The 10,000-nt window shown below is 40.2% G+C and overlaps 1 long non-coding RNA gene across 1 annotated transcript; it reads left to right on the top strand.

The window, feature by feature from the left end:
- Nucleotides 1-2,335: 2,335 nt before the first annotated feature.
- On the top strand, nt 2,336-7,472 carry LOC123512416. The gene is made up of 4 exons (XR_006677092.1): nt 2,336-2,350; nt 4,739-5,062; nt 6,236-6,361; nt 7,380-7,472. It is a non-coding gene; the product is annotated as an uncharacterized LOC123512416 (long non-coding RNA).
- Nucleotides 7,473-10,000: the final 2,528 nt, after the last annotated feature.

The following is a 10,000-nucleotide window of genomic DNA, read 5'->3' as shown; positions in this document are numbered from 1 at the left end:
GTACTGCTGGAAGGTAATTACACTGAACTCTGCTTTATATAGTGCATCAATCACCAGAACAAGATGGAGACAATTTTTGTAACAGTTACACGCCGCTAGCTGACACTTCTAGTAAACACCTCTCTCTCTATATAGTAAAGACCCTTGTATCTCTCTCTCTCTCTCTCTCTCTCTCTCTCCTCGCTTGTCAAACGTCAGTTTTCTCCGGAACACGTGGATCTGTGTGTCTTGAGTCACTTCATTATACAGCGAGGGCAGCTGCGGGGGCGTATGGGGTGACTGGGGAAGCCTGGGCGAGAGCATGGACGGGCAGGGCAGGTGTGGGCGGCAGTGGGTGTGGAGCTGATTACGCCGCCCATAGGTTGTGTGTGTGTGTGGAGAGAGAGAGAGGGGGGGGCGGTGGGGGGAGAGGAAGAGAAAATGGTGTGTTTTGACAAGATTGTTTATTTTTCCTTTTTCTTCTAATCTTTCCTGTCCTCTTACTCACTCACTCACTCACTCACGCCCCTACCTGTATCCTGTCCACCACCCCCATCACCACCACCATCACCATCATTAGTTCCTCCCTCCACCACGGACACAAACACGTCTTGAAGGAAGGTTAGTCCGTGGTGAGTTATTGTACCATGAGTCACCTCGGCTGGCTGGCTGGCCACCCTGTGGGACAAGACGAGCGGTGGAGCGGCGGCGGTCATGGTTGTGGGTGTAACACTGTGGATGAATATTGTTTGTGTTTTAATTAAGGCGGGTACACACTTGTTGCATTTCTACGTATCGTATCATCGTTACGTAGCAGTGTTGACGGGATGCATTTTCCCGAACTGTATACTATTTCGTCAAGGGAGGTTTCAGCAGCCAATCACAGCGCGCATAGTCATCCATGACGTCACGACGTCATGACGTCACGAGTCACCACAGCCAATCGTGATTACGATAGATGAATTGATGAAAGGAGTAAAATTTTTGCATTTAGGAGCAAAAATACATTTTCATAGTTGACATCTAATGAAATAATTACATTCTGATATATAAAGCTGGTTAAATAAACCAACTGAAATGCTTTTTACTCATCAATCTAACAGTAAATTACTTTTGTCTACCCTATCAAATCTATATTTTCTATGAAGGGGAATAAACGCTGAATGGAAAACTATAACATAACATGTATTTTTTTTTTTGGGGAGGAATAGTATATAAACACGTATGATATATATCATCGCTGGAACCAACCAAAACTGACACGTAATTGCGATTTGCTCCATAGACGGCTGATTTTATAGAATAATTGCATAAAGTGGGATGAGGAATAAAAAAAAATACAAGCACTCACTTCAGCTTTATTATATAATAAGTGTCCAGTAGGGAAAAAGAAGTATGTTGAGTGTTAGTGATGATTTATCCTTTGTGATTGTTAATAATATTAACTAATCCCATTAATTGAATTACATCACATTAAATGCATGTTTACACCCACATTCTCAAAATTATATATATATATATATATATATATATATATATATATATATATATATATATATATATATATATATATATATATATATATATATATATATATATATATACACACACACACACACACATACATTATTACATTCATCAGAGAGAGAGAGAGAGAGAGAGAGAGAGAGAGAGAGAGAGAGAGAGAGAGAGAGAGGCGCAAGTGTATGAGGTAGATGAGTAGGAAACATTGGTGAAAGAGGAAAATAAGGATGAGAATGAGAATATAATTATTTCATTAAATTTCATTAAATGTCAACAACTAAAATTTATTTTTGCTCTAAAATGCAAGAATTTGACTCCTTTCATCAATTCATCTATCGTAATCATGATTGGTTGTGGTGACTCATGACGTCATGAGCAGATGGATGCTTAGGCGCGCTGTGATTGGCTGCTGAAACCTCCCTTGACGAAATAGTATACAGTTCGGGAAAATGCCGCCGGGGCTGCCTGGAGCGGTGGCTGGACTGGGGCTGGTGGCTTGACTCACCATGATTGAGAACTAGCCAGCACACTTTGGGGCCGGCTATCAGGGGCAGACTGGGGCGAAGGATGTACCGGGGCAGACACTGGGTGGAGCCGCGGGCTGGCTGGCGCACTCTGGGGCCTGTTATCTGGGGCAGGTTGGGGCGCTGGCTGGACTGGGGCCGACACTGGCTGGGGCAGAGGTCTCACTGCGTCCCGCTGTAGCTCCAAGGCAGTGACCCTCACACGCAAGTCCTTGACCTCGGCTCGGATTTCCAGCAAGAGCTGCACCACGTCCTGGAGGGTCGAAGGCACGCCAGCCTGGGATACGGGGACTGCACGCTCAGCCCCCTACTGCAGCAGCATAGTAAGGGGCAGTCCAGGGTGGCACAGGGTCAGGTGGCCGTGAGGCAGGTGGAGAGGCACGCGTGATGAAAGAATAAAGCATTTTTAGCAAGATTTTAAGATATCAGAACATTTTTTAGGGTGTTTTTACGGTTTTGAAGGTAGAATGACATGATTTCAGCATTGCTAACAGGAGAAACACTCTTAAAACCCGTCAGTCATCTCTGTGGCTTTGGAAAACAGTCGTGGAGAGAGAAGAAAGCATTTTTAAGCAAGATTTTAAGATATCAACATTTTTTAGGATGTTTTTACGGTTTTAAAGGCAGAATGACATGATTTTCCTTTACCATTTCATATTAGTTTTATTTGATTTAAATGTTATTTTGCATTTTATAAGAACTTTGAGTGATAGAGGAAGTGTATACAATGATGTTGAGATTTTGCGTAGAAGACATTAGAGAAAGATTTCGGACTCCTAGAATACAGACAGCTAATCGGATTAAGAGGGGAGGCTGAGAGTTATTTGGATATCAGTAGGAAGGTGAAGGAATGGGACACAAAGATGTGGAAACAGGAGATGGAAGGGAAAGTAAGCTTGAAGATGTACAGGGAGATGAGGCAAAGTCTATAGGAGGGCAGGATAAGATTTATGACAACAGGGAGGCTACCATAATACTCTTTCGATGTAGGACCAACAATATGGATCTTGGAGATAGGCAAAGGTTTATAAATGCGGCAACAGAATGTATTATGTGTGGTGATCCAGTGGAAGACCTAAAACATTTTATTCTTTACTGTCCAGCCTACAACTTAGAAAGACAGAGACACCCAGTCCTACAACGACCCTACCAAGAAGACACAGATGCCATACTAGGAGATTTGCTATCAGTGCTTCCACACCCAAAATCTTAAATTCCTTTAACCTCTCGTAAAATTTCCTTAGGTTTCCTTGACCTCAATCCAACATTTCTTTATATTTTCCCTAACTTTCTTAGGTATAATTTTTGCATTCTTTTCATTCAAGCTAAACAGAGGTTGTCATATAAAAGTACCATTTGTCTTTTTAATCGTTTAATTAATTGTTTAACAATTACTTATTAATTCACAAAAATTCATAAAAATCATTCATAATTCATAAAAACAATTCACATCTTGTTTAATGTTAATAAATAAATCCTACATGCCAACTGAAATAAGTATTCTTTCTCTTTGGTACAATAAGACTATAACAATATATGTTCCTTTCACATAAATTACACAGATTCCATAGACCTCTGTAACACTGGACTCCAGTGTTACAGAGGTCCATGGTACAGGGTATATCCTACATGCCAACTTAAAATACACAATCTTCTCTTTGGTGCAATTAATAAGACTATGAAAATCTATATTCTGTGGTATGAATAAATATACTGTATCCTACATGCCAAAAAAATACATTTTCTTCTCTTTGGGCATTGTTGCAATAAACAAAACTACAAATATAAAATTTATACTCCTGTCACAAAGGTAACACAACACAACTTTCCTCTCTGGCAGAGTCTGGCTCTCCCCATCTCTTTCCTTATATGGCATACCAACAGTGATACTAAATTGTAAACATTATTTTTCCTTGAAACCGCTTAGGAATAGTTTTCTGATATTTGAACATTGATCATTATCTGCACTGGCTTTCATTTTACTGTGGAGTCTAAGCATACTATGTGGTGGATCTATGACTGCAGCCTGATGTTGAACTTTCTTCTGGAAAGCTGTCTTTGCTGTAATTAGACCAAGTACGCTTTCATTCTTAAGTGATGCTCGATGGTCATTCTTAATCAGTTTCAGCTGACTAAACAATCTTTCTACAGCTGCATTTGAGTAAGGGAGTGAGAACAATAGTGAAACCATCCTGCTGAGCTGTGGATTTTGTATATTCCTGCTATATTTTTAGCTTCAAAAACTGACTGCCAAAACACACTGTGATCTAAACTTTTTGACACACTAGAACTCAGATAGTTAGTTGTCTGTCTCCATTCAAGGTTTGTTTGCTGTAGGTCAACAACATCCTTCAAGTATGGCAACCTTTCAAAAATAGGGGCCAGTGAAGGAAGAGTTAGATTTTGGGCTACTTCAGGAGATAGGCAAGATAAAAAATCAAAATCTCCAATGTTATCAAATCTAGAGAGGATCTGCTCTACACATTCTCTTAGAAAATCTCTGCAGTGGGAATAAAACGATCTTACATCAGGATGATCATATCCAAGTTCTCTGGCTAGATATGCTCTGTACAATATTAGTTGCTGCTAGAAAATTTAGATATTTTAATGAAATAAGCCAATTTCCTTAGAATTTCCTTAGATTTAGTAATTTCCTTAACATGATCCTTGTGACATAAAAATTTCCTAAAATAAGGATATTTCCTTGAAAGTGGAAGCACTGTTTGCTATATGAAAACAGTGAAATTGAAAATACCAAAAGACATATTGTTGGAATTTTGGAGAAAAAGACAAAAACAGAAAAGAAATATGCAAAACTAAAAAGAAAAAAAAAAAAAAAAAAAAACCAGACAGTGAATATAACAACAGTAAAATTAATAAACAGCAATATAAAAAACCCGGAGCGACAGGAAAACCCATCAGGAAGTGCCGTTCCAAAAGGCATTACTTCCGACACCAACCAGAACCAGCCAGAACACCCGTCATTGCTAGCTTGGAGTGTTGACATTGACAGCTTTTGAACATTTGTGGAGCAGGTGAGTTATTCCCAAGTGTGTGAGTGTACATGGTTATTAGGTGAAGTATGTAGAGTAGTGAGACGTGCCAATTAAGGTGAAAAAAAAGTCTGGTAAACTGAAAATAAGTGCGTCTTTAATAAGCAACTTTCGGATTTTTGTTGCCTCATTTGTGGTGGTCATTCCTGCGGTATTACTGCAGAGTTTCACCACAATCAGCTACGTGTTTTTTTTTTTTTTTTTTTACCCACCTCAAGAGATAGAACTCCTGATTACGAGTAATTTGAACCCCATATATACTAGATGCAACCTTTTTGAATGGCGACACATTTTTTTTCTTTTTTTAAGCGTGTTTTGGTGATCAGCCATGACAATAGCCTCGCCTCCCGCATCAAACCCGGCGGCGGCTCGGCCGTGACATACCGTGACATGGGCTTAATTGTTTACAAACAAATTTCTTCTGGTAGATTTCAGCTTGTTTTTAATTAATTTACCAGTTGTTTTTTGATGGAAATCATAATATGTTTCGGGGCTGTAAAAAAAAATTGGTTGATTTGCGCCAAAAACAAGTGGTATTTTAATTTCCCTACAGGAGCTGCCGATAGGCCTGACCCAGAAGAAATTCTGCGTCACCTGTACCATCAAGATCAAGATCAAGATAATTAAAAGCAAGCCAAAATCTACCACAAAAAAATAGTTTTGTCCAGAAAGGGCAAGGTGGTGAAACTCTGTAGGTTTACCATTCCTGCCCTCCTACGCCTTGTTGTGCCCCCATATTGCCTCCATAGATAGGTTATGCACCCATACACCTTCCATATCCGTAATAGTGTGATATTTGAAGCGGTTACTGAGATATGGTGGTGTTATTGTGTTAGGCAGTGTCCGCCATCCTGCTTGCCACATCGGCCATTTCTGTGTTAACTATTTTCAGTTTTTCTCATTTACTACGCCCCCATATTGGCTCTGTAGATAGTTTGTGCACTCCCATATGCGTGATAGTTTGATAGTTGAAGCGGTTACTGAGATGTGTTGGTGTTATTGTGTGTTAGGCAGTGTGCATCACCCTGCTTCAGTGCCTCCCACATAGGCCCTTTTCTGTGTTGGCCTTTAGTCAGTTTTCTCCTTTCCTACGCCTTGTCATGCCTCATTTATACTATTACTACCACTACAATTACAACTATCACTATTCCATAGGTGCACCATGGCTTGCCGCAATGTCACAACTGGTCCTTGGAGAGCCGCTGGTGGTGACGGGCTGCCTGTGTCCTCTCTGCGACAAAACTCCACAAATACTCCACTCACCAAGTTCCAGAGGGAGAGGTGAGTGTGTGTGGGTGTGGGAGAGGTGTCTGTAGGTGTGCTGTGAGTGTGGTGGGTGTGTAAGTGTATTTTTTGTAAGTTTTTGTAATGTCAACTATAGCTATGTAGGTATATTGTTTTTTTTTTTTTGGTGTGGGTTGGCTAGGGTAGACTTATTGTAGGTGTTTTCCAGGTGTGATTTGAGGGTTGTTTTGTGTGTGTGTGTGTGTGTGTGTGTGTGTGTGTTGTGTGATGCAATATTTTAAGGTAATTTTTGGTGCTTTTTGTTTAGGTAATGTTTGTCTTGTTTCCTCTATATCTCCCTCCACAGGTTACCTCCAGGCTTTTCCTTCCATAGACTATTTCCTCCATGTTTCCTCCACCTTCCCTCCAATTTTGACTCTCCTATCTCACTTCTATCATAGTCAAAATAGTACTTTTCTAAATCTCACTTCAAAACCTGACAATTTTTCTAATTTTCCCTCCATATCTTTCCTCCATATCTCCCTCCACACACCAAGCTGTATACTGTGCTGGTGTGTGCGGGTGTGGGAAAGGTTTCCGCAGGTGTGGTGTGTATGTGGTGCGTGCGGTGTGTGTGTAAGTGTTTTTTTTTTTGTGTGTAAACTATATATTTTTTTGGTGTGTGTTTTTTACGTTTTCCAGTGTTTGCAAAGAGTTGTTTATGATTTACTGGTGTGTGCAGGTGTGGGAATGGTGTGTGCTGGTGTGGTGTGTGTTTGGTGAGTGTGGGATGTGTGATAGCGTGTTTTTTCTTACAATTTTGTCTCATGAACATCAATTTTTTTCACTTGTTTTGGCCAGAAAATATTTGTCTTTTTAAAATCCTTCTATTACCACCACCATCACCCCACCACCACCACCACCACTGTCCAACCACCACCACACCACTGTCCAACCACCACCCACAACATTACCACATCAGATGCTCACAAAACCACACCATTTCACTACCACCACTAGTACTAGTATAACCACCACCACTACTACTACCACCACCACCTCCTCCTCCCAACAGGATCACCAGACACCACCGGCCGTACTAAAGGAAGTTGCTCTATGTAGGGATGGAACATGGCATCTGCACCAGCTGGGACACACTTAGCCAACTGTGAGTATTGAAGGCTGTTTTAGGGTGTTTGAAAACTTTGAGGGTGTTTAAGGCTACTTTAGGATGTTTTAAGGCTGTCTCAGGGTATTTTTAGGCTGTTTTAGATTGTTTAAGGCTATTTTAGGGTGTTTTAAGAATTTTAGGATGTTTAAGGGAGTTTTATGCTATTTTAAGGGTGTTTAAGGCTGTTTTAGTGTTTTTTAAGGCTATTTTAAGGTTATTTAAGGGTGTTTAAGACTTTCAAGTATTTTAGGCTATTTTAGGGTGTTTTAATGGTGTTTCAAGATATTTTAAAATTTTGGCTCCTGAAGTGATGAAGTGTATGCCCACGCCATCGCTCCATCAGTGCTTCATCTACTCGCTTTGTGTGTTTTTTATGATTCAGTAACAAAGTGACTAAGGGCCGTACCAAGAGTCGCGAAGGCCAAGGCACGGACCTTCCCTTCGACCAGCAAGGCAAAGCCTTCGCCCTTACCTTCAATCCATACCAAGAGTCGCCGTGGAAGGTAGGGCGCGAGAGGTCTGCCGCTAGCATGAGTTGGTAACAGTTGTTTCAGTATTGGTATAACTGTAATCCGGATTTGAGCTCCACGAACAACAACAAAACCACAGTGCGCTACAAGAATGGAGGGAAGAAGCTGTGACCGGGCCAAACCACTCACGCACGAAGAGAGAATATTGATTCTCAATCTTGTAAAAGAGAATAAAGACTTGCAAGACCGCTCAACAAACCCAGCTAGCCTTCACAAGAAAAAAATTAGCTTGGGAGGCGATCACCAAGTCATTTAATGCCATTAACATTTTTTTTTATATTAAGATATTTATAGCTAAATAAAAATTCAAGATTTTAGCATCAGCTGGTGCTTAGAGAGAAATGACAATGTGAAAAAGAGGCAGGCTCAGGTAGTGAGTAACAAGCCCACATGTGATCAGAGTTATTGAATATCTGTGTTCTCAAGCATTCCTTATTGAAACCTGGCTTGCCACACACTTAAATAATTTTTCTTCTTTTCAAGTTTTGTATATGTATAGCAGTTCTGAATGTTTATTGTTGTTGCTCAATTTCACTATGTGTTTATAACAGGTTTATTCAACAACTTTACAGACTGCAGTGTTTTCATAATTTCCAGAATTCTTAACTTTCTTTTTTTTTCTGTATCCTTCCATTATCCCTAAAGTGGTAATTTATCATTTGTTTGGAAATCACTGTCTTACAAAATCCATATCAAGAAACAGTGGTAATTCATTACAAGAGTTGAGAAATTTGTATTCTTTGGGATCTGCTAGACCACAATTTGTATGCATATCATTAAAAATTCCATAGTTAACACATTAGTATAGTCAATCATGAATTACATTAATCATGGCCTGAAATGGTTTGGATACAGGACTATACATCTTGAGAACTACCTACAATACTGTCAGTATACCTAGACTTAAATCCTTGCACATCACACCCAACTCAGTGAAAAGTTATCTGTTGACTTAGCTTTAACATTATTGCACTCAATGCTTATGTCACTCACTGCTCTCTCTCTCTCTCTCTCTCTCTCTCTCTCTCTCTCTCTCTCTCTCTCTCTCAGATATTAATCCAGTTTTATTTATTTCAGATTGTGTTAAGAATATGAAGAAAGACAGACCAAGACAAGAAGAAGAGGAGGAAGAAGAAGAAGAAGAAGAAGGAAGAGGTGGAAGAAGATGAGAAGAGGAGAAGAAGAAGAGAAGAGAAAAAAAGAAAAGGTAAAATAATAAATATTGTCATTTTATAAATTTTTTGCTATTCTCTCTCTCTCTCTCTCTCTCTCTCTCTCTCTCTCTCTCTCTCTCTCTCTCTCTCTCTCTCTCTCTCTCTCTCTCTCTCTCTCTCTCTCTCTCTCTCTCCTCCTCCTCCTCCTCCTCCTCCTTCCTCCTCCTCCTCCTCCTCCTCCTCCTCCTCCTCCTCCTCCTCCTCCTCCTCCTCCTCCTCCTCCTCCTCCTCCTACTAATACTATTACTATTATTACTATCCCATTGTGACCTGTGTGACCTCTGATCTTTTGCCACAGGACTCCCTGGACTGCGACTTCACTGTGACCCGAGAGGAGGTGGCCACTCAAAGCTGAGGTCACACGGCTTCCTTCCTTATGCAGGTCAGTGGTGTGGTGTGTGGTGTGAAGTGTGGTTAGGTTAGGTTGGGCTGGATAAGATTTTGAGGACATTTTGAGGCAGTTTGGCATGTTTGATGGGTATTTTAAAATAGTTTGGCATGTTTTAAGGGCATTTTAGACAGTTTGGCATGTTCTAAGGGCATTTTAGACAGTTTGGTATGTTTTGAGGACATTTTAGACAGTTTGGCATGTTTTGAGGGTATTGTAAGACAGTTTAGAGGCCATGTTAAGACAGTTTGGTATGTTTTGAGGACATTTTGTTACAATTTGGCAGGTTTTGAGGGCAATTTATAACAGTTTGGCTGGTTTTGAGGGTATATTAAGACAATTTGGGAGGTTTTAAGGAAATTGAAGATAGTTTGGCAGGTTTCAAGGCCATTT

Source organism: Portunus trituberculatus, chromosome 33 (genome assembly GCF_017591435.1).
Source record: "Portunus trituberculatus isolate SZX2019 chromosome 33, ASM1759143v1, whole genome shotgun sequence".
In the NCBI taxonomy this organism is placed as follows: domain Eukaryota; kingdom Metazoa; phylum Arthropoda; class Malacostraca; order Decapoda; family Portunidae; genus Portunus; species Portunus trituberculatus.
This window is presented reverse-complemented; position numbering and strand designations above follow the sequence as displayed.